A 10861-nucleotide genomic window follows, 5' to 3' on the forward strand; every position below is an offset into this window, starting at 1 on the left:
TTACGTTGGTCCTTTACTCGATGCATATAATTGTGTTTTCTAAAATAAAACAAGTTTCGTATTTAGACAATTCGAGAAAATTGTGCCCTAACTTACTGGGTTTCAGTTTTTCTCGTTTAATCTAAATAACGACATAATCCTATAAATCACATTATGTTTTTTTCTCGATGCCTTAAAATAATTCTTTCATAAAAGTGATATGTCGTATTTGGTAATTCGAGACAATCGTGCCCTAACTTACTGGGCTTCGATTTTTCTCATTTAACCTAAATAACGGAATACTATTTTAAATCGCTATACGAGTTCTGAAAAATGCTTATTCTCGGAGATACGAAGCGTTGTGCCCTAACATACCGGGTATGACATTTTGTCACCTCAAAATGAGAATTTGTTTTAAAATAAAGGTAATATTCGGTGTTTGAGAATTCGAGAAAACGTGCCCTAACTTACTGGGTTTCGATTTCTCTCGTTTACTCTAAATAATCGAATACCCTTTTAATAAATTAAAATACGCAAATTTTATATAAAAGGCAAGCTCGCTCTCGAAAATTCAAGATGTCGTGTCCTAACTTACTGGATGTGACATTTCATATTTTGAGACGAGAAGGTCTTTAACACTTGAGCTTTTTTATAAAGAAGGATCGTATTTCAAAAGTCTTTCAAGTTTTCAATCTTCGACACTAAGACACTAATTAATTAATTAGGTACCAATTTTGGGCGTATCGAGAGTGCTAACCCTTCCTCGTGCGTAACCGACTCCCGAACTCATTTTCTAACTTTTCGTAGACAAAAAAAAATTATCGTTTTAGTAAATCTTAACTTTTATTAAAATGATTAATTTGAGGTGACCCGATCACACCTCATCAAAAATGATTGGTGGCGACTCCTCTATTAGTTTTTATTTTCAAAATCTAAGTCGATTCTTGTTTTTCCAAAAAATGGTTACGACAGAATATATTTTCATTCGAAAAAAATATTGGTTTTACAACTAACAATATTATCGTTGCAGGTCATCTACCGTCGGAAATATTTGATAACCTATCTAAATTGCAAGTGTTAGAGTTGAGAGGCAATAAGATTTCGGGTAGAATTCCAAATAGTTTAATCAAGTGCAAAGAGTTGACATTTTTATCATTGTATAACAACTCTTTGGAGGGAAATATCCCTATAGAAATTGGAAATTTGACTAAGCTCGAATCTTTGCTCCTTGGTTACAACAACCTCAAAGGTAAATAATTATTGTTTTTATTTCATTCGTCTTCTCTTATGTAATTTCTATGAACAATTATTTTAAATATTGATGAATGAGTTTAAATAATAACCATCAAATTCAATGCTAACAAAACGAAACTTAGCCATCAAGTAATTATTTTGTGTATGTCAATTGAGGCATCAAGCTGTTATTTGATTCCTTAAGCCAGGGGCGAAGCCAGAACAAATTTTTAAGGGGCCGAATGAAAATTTAATTTTTTATAGTTTATATATTTATAATTTTTAAAGAATTAAATAGAATTTTTATAATTTTAGGGGGGCCAAAGTACAAATTTACCTTTACTAAATTTAAAATTTTAAGAAAAATTCAAGGGCCTAAACATAAATTTTCCAATTTAGGGGGGCCAGGGCCACTGCCACCCCCCCCCCCCCCGTATTCGCCACTGCCTTAAGCCAATTTAAAGGGAAAATGATGAGGTGGTTAATGGTTTAGTTAACTTGCATGCCAAAATAAGTCTTGATATTAGTTATGTAAACATTTTTCAATAAATTGAATCAGATGACATCAAATAATAAGTTGAAATTTGGATGGACATAAATCTTCCACATTTATCGCATGTGAAGTTTAATGCCTTATTTACTTGCCTTTATGCGAAGAAATGAATTGATGTTATTTATTGCAGGTCTTATTCCTTACTCAATCTTCAACATTTCTTCAATGCAACAAATTGATTTGGGAAACAACTATCTCTTTGGTCATCTCTCGTCAAATATGTTTGATTGTCTTCCTCGATTATATTATCTTGATTTGGGTGGATGTCAACTTTCTGGTAAGCAAACTTATTTATCATACTTCAATAATGTGCTTAAAACTAAAATAGGTATTCACAACTTAACTTTTTCTTTTTACCCTTATCTTATTTGTTTCTAATTTCGGTTAACATAAGGAATTAATAAATTAGGTGAAATAAAATTCAGAAATGAGGGGTAGCCACTTTTGTTTGACGTTACATAATAATTGAAATCGAACTCTAAATCAACAAAAGTCACCGCCTCATGCTATTTTTACCCTTGCCTTATTTATATATGAAACAGAGTAAATATGAGAGAAACAGAGTACATGGGCAGTCGCCATTTATATATGAAATAGTTACTTCATGTGATGTAATTGTTTCATGCAATACTTTCTTTTTAATTTATTTACATTGCTATCTTGAATATGTTTTATAAGTGCTACTTATTCACTAAGTCTAGCATTTTAGGCTTCCATTTTGTGTTGTGTAATATTGTGGTTGGAGTGCAATTGGAAATGTTCATGGGCTTGCATATATCCTATTTAATTTTTAACAACAAAATTAGGCTGGGTCAGGCTATTTGAAAAATTAATCTCGGTCTAATCATCTTGCCATGAACATTTCTAAGCAATATTTGTATAATTTTTTATTTCAATTGTGAGTTAATGGATGTTGTGACTAGATCCTTGGAATGAAAATTTTAAAGATAATGAAGAATGATTAAAAATTATTAAATTCTGTTATTCCTCTCCTTATGATTTGCCTTATACCCACACAAAACCTTATGGTAGAAATTTGCTTCTTCATCTTGGCCTTTGATCCATCTTTTTTCTTTGGGTTCATCCACAAATGTTGTTTGTTCTTGGCTTGAATTAATCATAGTAATAATTTTCTTTGCATTAAATGATTTTGAGATTTTGGGTGATATATTGATGGTCACCCTTGTTTGTTTTATATATATCAAAACTTAGAGATTGACTTAACAAGAAAGATGGTGATGATGATGAGATGAATATTAGTGAAGAAGGCGAAAACAATAAACACAATCTAAAGATAAGTCAAAAAATTTAAGTCAATCAGTGTTAGTGAGAAAACAATCTAAAACTGTTTTCAGCCATAAGTTCAATATAAGAGAAATAGACTACATGATTTCTATATGAGGCAGATATATTTGTGTGTTTGCTGATTCCTTAGCAAAAAATTGTATCAATACCGTGCTTATCCTTGTTATATGCACAGATATATGTGTCTATATGTGCAGATACATGTGTTTTTGATAATTTGTGGCAAGAGATAAATAGCAAGCAATTTAGGGAAACATATTGTATGTAAGTTGTTTGACAGTAACAAGTCACTGCTAACTAGATATATAAAACTAGAAGTTTCTAAAAAAATATACCCGTTCAGTTTCTCATTTAAACTTGAAAGTTTATCCTATATTTAAACAAAAACATTAAGCGTGAACAAAAAATTAGTTGTAGGTATTTGAAGACTATGACCGTCTTTTACTTGTAAAAGAAGATTGGAGTTATTTTTGTATTTATAGAATATTGAACATTAGTTGTAGGTATTTGAAGGCTTTCCCTGTTTTGGGGTTGTAGCCCAATAATTGTGGCTATTTCTTACTCAAAAATATGTGTCTATATGTGCCAATATATATGTGTTTGCTGTTTCCTTACTAAAAAATTGTATCAGTACGGTATTTATCACTGCTAACTAGATATATAAAAATAATTTTTTTTCAAAAAATTGATATCAGTTGTTCAGCTTTTCTTCCAAACTTGAAGGTATATCCAATATTTGAACAAAAATATTAAGCCTGAATTGTTTTATTCCATCGAATTTTCAGCATCATTTAAGTTATAAATTTGAGTATTATAATTAAAATCATTTATAGTTATCATAAGTACTATAAAACTAAACAAAACTTGAATGTTTAAAAAATAGGTAAATAAAATAGGCACTAATATGCTCAACAAATAAATTAAGAGTTTGTTAGGAAAATATTTATTAAATTTAACTGATTTAATTATATGTTTCAAGTGAAATTCCTCTGTCATTGAACACTTAAGTTTTCTTGAAGCACTTTATCTTGACAATAATAAATTCACAGGTATAATTTCATTTTTCTTTTCTTCTCTTTTTTGTTATATGTTCAATATAAGAGAAACAGACTACATGATTTCTATATGTGCAGGTATATTTGTGTGTTTGCTGATTCCTTAGCAAAAAATTGTATCAATACCGTGCTTATCCTTGTTATATGTGCAGATATATGTGTCTATATGTGCAGATACATGTTTTTTGATAATTTCTGGCAAGAGATAAATAGCAAGCAATTTAGGGAAACATATTGTATGCAATAGTATCAGTTGTTAGACAGTAGCTAATCACTGCTAACTAGATATATAAAAATAAAAGTTTCTCAAAAAAAATGATACCTCTTCAGCTTCACATTCAAACTTGAAGGTCTATCCTATATTTGAACAAAAAAATTAAGCGTGAACTGTTTTATTCCATCTAATTTTCAGCATCATTTAAGTTATAAATTTGAGTATTATAATTAAAATCATTTGTAGTTGTCATAACTATTATAAAACTAAACAAAACTTACATGTTTAAAAAATAGGTACGCTCAACAAATAAATTAAGGGTTTGCTAGGAAAATATTTGTAAATTTTGACTGATTTAATTATATGTTTCAGGTGAAATTCCTCCTGTTATTGAAAACTTGAGTTCTCTCAAAGAACTTTATCTTGAGAATAACAAATTGACAGGTATAGTTTCATGTATCTTTTCTTCTCTTTTTTGTTATTAAGATTATGCAATCTTTTAAAGTAATTAAAATAAAAAGTCACTTAAAAGATTAAAACGGTAAAGTCATTATTATGCTCAACAAATAAATAAATGGAGAAATCCCATCATGGTTTGGTTGCTTCACTGAACTTCAAGGCTTATTTTTATACCTTAGCAACAATTTAGAAGGGAAGTTTCCTGTAACGAATGGAAATCTTTCAAACTTGAAAGAGTTATATCTTGGCAACACGTCTCTTTCAGGTTTTATGTCTTTGTTGATCTTGATTATATTCTCATTAATAAAATATTAGATTATAATTAATAATGCTCTCATTGCAAGTAATCTTTCATCATGAATATTTGATAATCTTTATAAATTACAAGTACTATTTTTAAAATCGAATCAAATTTCCGGAAAAATTCCAAATAGCATATTCAAGTGTAAAGAACTGTGGGCTTTATCATTATATAACAACTCTTTAGGGGGAAGTTTGCCTTTAGAAATTGGGAATTTGACTGTTCTCCAACAGTTGTTTCTTGGTTTCAACAACCTCATAGGTAAATAAATCCTCATTATCATGAAACTTAGTTGTAGTGTAAATCTTTATTCGTTTTATGTTAATTGAGCCATCAACCAATTACCTGATGTAAAAGTAAAGGCTGCTTGCTTTAGGAGTTCGTTTGTAATTTTCTTTCCTATTTTGACATGCCTCTGTATTTAGTATCTCATGTTTTACTAACCGCTTTGGTTAAACATTTTATTTGGTCAAGAAAAAAAATTAAGGCAACTTCTCTAAATCACAAATCTTGCTTTTATAATATTATAAAGCGAGTTACTTCCATAAAAGTAGAAATCTGACTTGCAATCAGATGTATGGACCAATGAACCAATCAAAGATGACCAGTGTTTCCCAAATTCAGTCTTGTATTTTAAGGCTTTCCGTTTGTAATTAATATATTTTTTGCCACTTTGCTTTGGCCCTCCTCACTTGTCTCTTTTTCTTACAACTTTTTTATTTATTTATTATATTGGTGTAGTTTATTTAAGCTTGTTTAGTTTTTAGTTTCTTACTATAATAATACTTCTGACTCTGAAAAACATTTGATACTTTAGCTACTAGAACTTGGTCCATGAGAAAAATCTTATAATTTCACTTTAAATTTTTCTAAAAATCTCAAACTATGTAAATGGTCAAAAGTTCAATTGTGTTTGAGTATTTATTAAAATTTTTCTATATCCTGAGTTACTTCTAAGTCAGGTATCTACATTAAACATAAATTTTAAAAAGTACACACACAAAGATAACATAATTCTAGCACCAAGTTATTCTGACCAATTTATTTATATTTTTAGGTAAAATCTCATCAATTATTGGAAACTTGACCACTCTCGAAGTTCTTGATCTTTCCAATAACAGCTTATCAGGTACAATATCATTTTTTTTTCTTTTTGTTGTTACATTTATGCAATCTGTTATATATTATTAATTAGCTTTTGGCTTAAAAATACATTCAATACTTTAACTATTTTAACATAAGAAAAATATAGGAAATATTGGTACAAGTAAAAAGAGAGCAATAATTTGAATTACAAACTATTGAACTTTAATGATGGAAATCTGAATAATTTGAATATTGAACTTAAAAGAATCCACATAAAATCTAAAATATATTGGTTTTTTTTTACTTGAAATCATCTAAAAGATTTACTGTTTATGTATTAATAAAATAAGTAATATGTGGATTTTTTATATATATGAAACTTAATATTTAATAATTTATATATAAAAATAATGTCTAGTGACAGTAAATAAAATGAGATATGCAAAAATAAATATGTAATGAATGTATTGTTTGCCACTTTGCCTTCACCCTCGTCACTTGTCTCTTTCTCTGGGAGACTATGACCGTCTTTTACTTGTAAAAGAATATTGGAGTTTTTTTTTTTCTTATATATTTATAGAATATTGAACATTAGTTGTGAGTATTTTAAGGCTTTCCCTGTTTTGGGGTTGTAGCCCAATAATTGTGGCTATTTCTTACTCAATTGGTCAGATTCTATGCCTTAATCCATAGAATCAAAGTATTTATAGAAGTTTGTGTTGGGTATGGGTCCCACTATGTGGGAAACCCATAGTTTCTGCCATAATGTTTTGTCAAAAGCCATTTTGGGGTTTTTAACGGGTGTTGGGCAGAAAATTTGAGCAGAGCAAAAAAAAAAAATCTCAAATTAAAACAGAGAGAAAGAGAGAAGAAAATTTCAGTTTTTTCAAGCTTGGTACAGCAGTGATCAACTCTTCGATCGAAGGTCCATCCGTGGTTCGATTGAGCTGATTTTTGGACAGCAGCTAGGTGATAAGGTGTTCTTGACTTTGTACGGTCGGATTTTTCATCCGAGTCTTGTAGCGTCAGAAATACCCATTTTTCAGCAGCTACGTTTTTTGGTGATGTTCTCTCATTTTTCTCTCTTTTGCTAAAGATTACATGTTGTTAGCCTTGTCGGAGTTGAATGCTTGTTGTAGGCTTGATATTGTGATCTTGTAGTCGAACATTTGATGATAGTAGAGCTCTTTATCGGACTCTAAAGTCCCGTGGTTTTTTTTACCCTTAATTTAAAGGGGTTTTCCACGTAAAAATATCGGTGTCTCTATTTATTTTTGTTGTGGTTGCATTAGTTGATTTGTGGTTGATTAAGGTTGCTAGAGAACATATCTTGTGCTATTGTGCTTGCCATAATTTTTACAGGAGTTATAAGGAGAGAAAGAACACCGGTTGTGCTTTCGCTTTGTTTCGGTTGTTCGGTTTCTTCCCAACAAACTGGTATCAGAGCTTGGTTATTGTGTCAGATAATTATGGAAATTAATACGAGCAAGATGATTATGTTGAATGGCACAAATTATCAACTTTGGCGGAATAAAATGAAGGACTTGTTGTTTGTGAAGGCTTTGCATCTTCCGGTCTTTACTACTCAAAAACCCGATTCGAAAAGTGATGAAGAATGGGAATTTGAGCATCAACAAGTGTGTGGCTTTATTCGGCAATTTGTTGAAGAAAATGTTTACAATCACATTGATCAGGAGACACATGCTCGAACATTGTGGGAGAAGCTTGAAAGCTTGTATGCTTCGAGGTCGGGCAATAACAAGTTATTTTTGCTGAAGAAAATGATGGCGCTGAAATATAAAGAAGGAATGTCTATAGCTGACCATGTTAGTGAATTTCAGAGTATGATGAATCAGTTGCTTGGTATGGGTGTCAAATTTGATGACGAGATTTTAGGACTTTGGTTGCTTGCTACTCTACCAGACTCTTGGGAGACCTTTCGAGTCTCACTCATTAATTCTGCCCCACAGGGTATTATTACTTTGGATTTGGCTAAGAGTGGTGTGTTGAATGAAGAGGTTAGAAGAAGATCTCAGGGTTCTACATCACAGTCCGAGGTGTTGGTTATCGAGAACAGGGGGAGAAACAGAGACAAAGATGGAAAGGGTAGAGATAAAAGCCGAAGCAAGTCAAGATCGAGATACAAGAATCTTGAGTGTCATCATTGTGGTAAGAAAGGTCATATCAAGAAATATTGCTTCAAGTGGAAGAAAGAGAACAAAGGTGGTGGTGATAAACACGACCGGAATGACGATGAAAAATCCGAGCGTGTTGCTACTGTTACTCGTGAAGATTTGTTAGTTATTTGTGATGAGAATTTGGTCAACCTAGCATGCGACGAGACTAGTTGGGTGATTGATACTGGTGCATCACTTCATGTCACGTCGAGGAAGGAATTCTTCACATCTTATACTCCTGGTGATTTTGGGGTATTGAAGATGGGTAATGATGGTTTGGTTTCGGTTATTGGTATGGGAGATGTTAGCTTGGTAAGTAACAATGGAACAAAGTTAACTCTCAAGGATGTTAGACATGCACCGGATGTCCGTTTGAATTTGATTTCTGCAGGAAAGCTTGATGATGAGGGATTCTGTAACACCTTCAGTGAAGGGCAGTGGAAGCTGACTAAAGGCTTCTTAGTTGTGGCTCGAGGAAAGAAGAGCTCAAATTTGTACTTGATGCAAGCTTTGACTTCTCGAGAGACGGTGAATGTGACACTGAATGACAACTCAACTGAGTTGTGGCATAAACGACTCAGTCACATGAGTGAGAAGGGGCTTAGCTGTTTAGTGAAGAAGAATCAACTTTCGGGTTTAAAGAATGCTACACTGAAGAATTGTGCTCATTGTCTAGCAGGAAAGCAGAAAAGAGTTTCATTTAGAAGCCATCCTCCTCATAAGAAATCAGAGTTGCTAGAGTTGGTCCATTCAGATGTTTGTGGTCCGATAAAAGTAAGATCACATGGGGGTGCACTTTACTTTGTGACTTTCATTGATGATTGTTCAAGAAAGCTATGGGTTTACACTTTGAAGTCTAAAAATCAAGTCTTTGAGGTGTTTAAACAGTTTCAAGCATCAGTTGAAAGGGAAACTGGGAAAAAGTTGAAGTGCATTCGTACTGATAATGGTGGCGAGTACACAGGGTCGTTTCATGAGTATTGTCTGCGACAGGGAATCAGACATCAGAGAACACCACCAAAGACTCCACAGTTAAATGGGTTAGCTGAAAGAATGAACCGAACATTGATTGAGAGAGTCAGATGTTTGTTGTCAGATGCAAAGTTACCAAGATCATTTTGGGCTGAAGCTTTGAATACAGTGACACATGTGATAAATCTGTCTCCTAGTGTTCCTTTGAAAGGTGATGTGCCAGATAGAGTTTGGTTTGGTAAAGACGTGTCATATGATCACCTACGTGTGTTCGGTTGTAAAGCATTTGTTCATGTTCCAAAGGATGAAAGATCCAAGTTGGATGCCAAGGCTCGACAATGCATTTTTATTGGTTATGGTCTAGATGGTGAGTTTGGTTATAGACTCTATGATCCAGTTCAGAAGAAACTCGTGAGAAGCAGAGATGTTGTCTTCATTGAGGATCAGACCATTGATGACGTTGATAAGACGGAGAAAGTGGATTCACAAGGTAGTGGTGACTTGATCGATGTGAATCCGGTTCCCCTAGACTCTTCACCAGATCCTATCCAGGATGATGTGCATGGTGATGTTAGTGGTGACCATCAGACTATAGGTGACTTTGATACTCCCATGGATGATGTTGTGAATGATCAACAACAAGCACCTATAGCTCCACCAGCAGTTCCACTTCGAAGGTCTTCTAGAGATCGACGATCTTCTGTCAGGTATTCTCCTGATGAATATGTTCTTTTGACTGACGGGGGAGAACCTGAATGTTATGAAGAGGCTATGGAGAGTGAATGCAAAGATCAGTGGGTTGAAGCGATGAAAGGCGAACTTCAATCATTGCATGAGAACCATACTTTTGAATTGGTGAAACTGCCTAAGGGCAAAAGAGCTTTGAAGAATCGGTGGGTTTACAGGTTGAAGCAAGAAGAGAAGTCTTCATCTCCACGATACAAAGCTAGATTGGTCGTCAAGGGTTATACTCAGAAAAAGGGGGTTGATTTTGAAGAAATATTTTCTCCGGTTGTGAAGATGTCCTCTATCAGAACTATACTGAGTTTGGCAGCTTGTTATGACCTAGAGGTTGAACAAATGGATGTGAAAACTGCTTTTCTTCATGGTGACTTGGAAGAAGAGCTTTACATGGAGCAGCCAGAGGGTTTTGTTGCACAAGGGAAAGAGGACTATGTGTGCAGATTGAAGAAGAGCTTGTATGGTTTGAAGCAAGCTCCAAGGCAATGGTACAAGAAGTTTGAGTCTGTTTTGGGGGAGCAAGGCTACAAGAAGACTACTTCTGATCATTGTGTGTTTGTTAAGAGATTCTCTGGTGATGATTTTATTATTCTTTTGCTCTATGTTGATGATATGCTTATTGTTGGTCAGAATGCTTCTAGAATTGAGAAGTTGAAACAAGAGTTGAGTAAATCCTTTGCAATGAAGGATTTGGGGCCAGCAAAGCAAATTCTTGGCATAAGACTGACACGTGATAGAAAGGCCAAGAAATTATGGTTATCACAAGAAAGGTACATTGAGAAAGTA

Source organism: Gossypium hirsutum, chromosome A11, assembly GCF_007990345.1.
Source record: "Gossypium hirsutum isolate 1008001.06 chromosome A11, Gossypium_hirsutum_v2.1, whole genome shotgun sequence".
Lineage (NCBI taxonomy): Eukaryota > Viridiplantae > Streptophyta > Magnoliopsida > Malvales > Malvaceae > Gossypium > Gossypium hirsutum.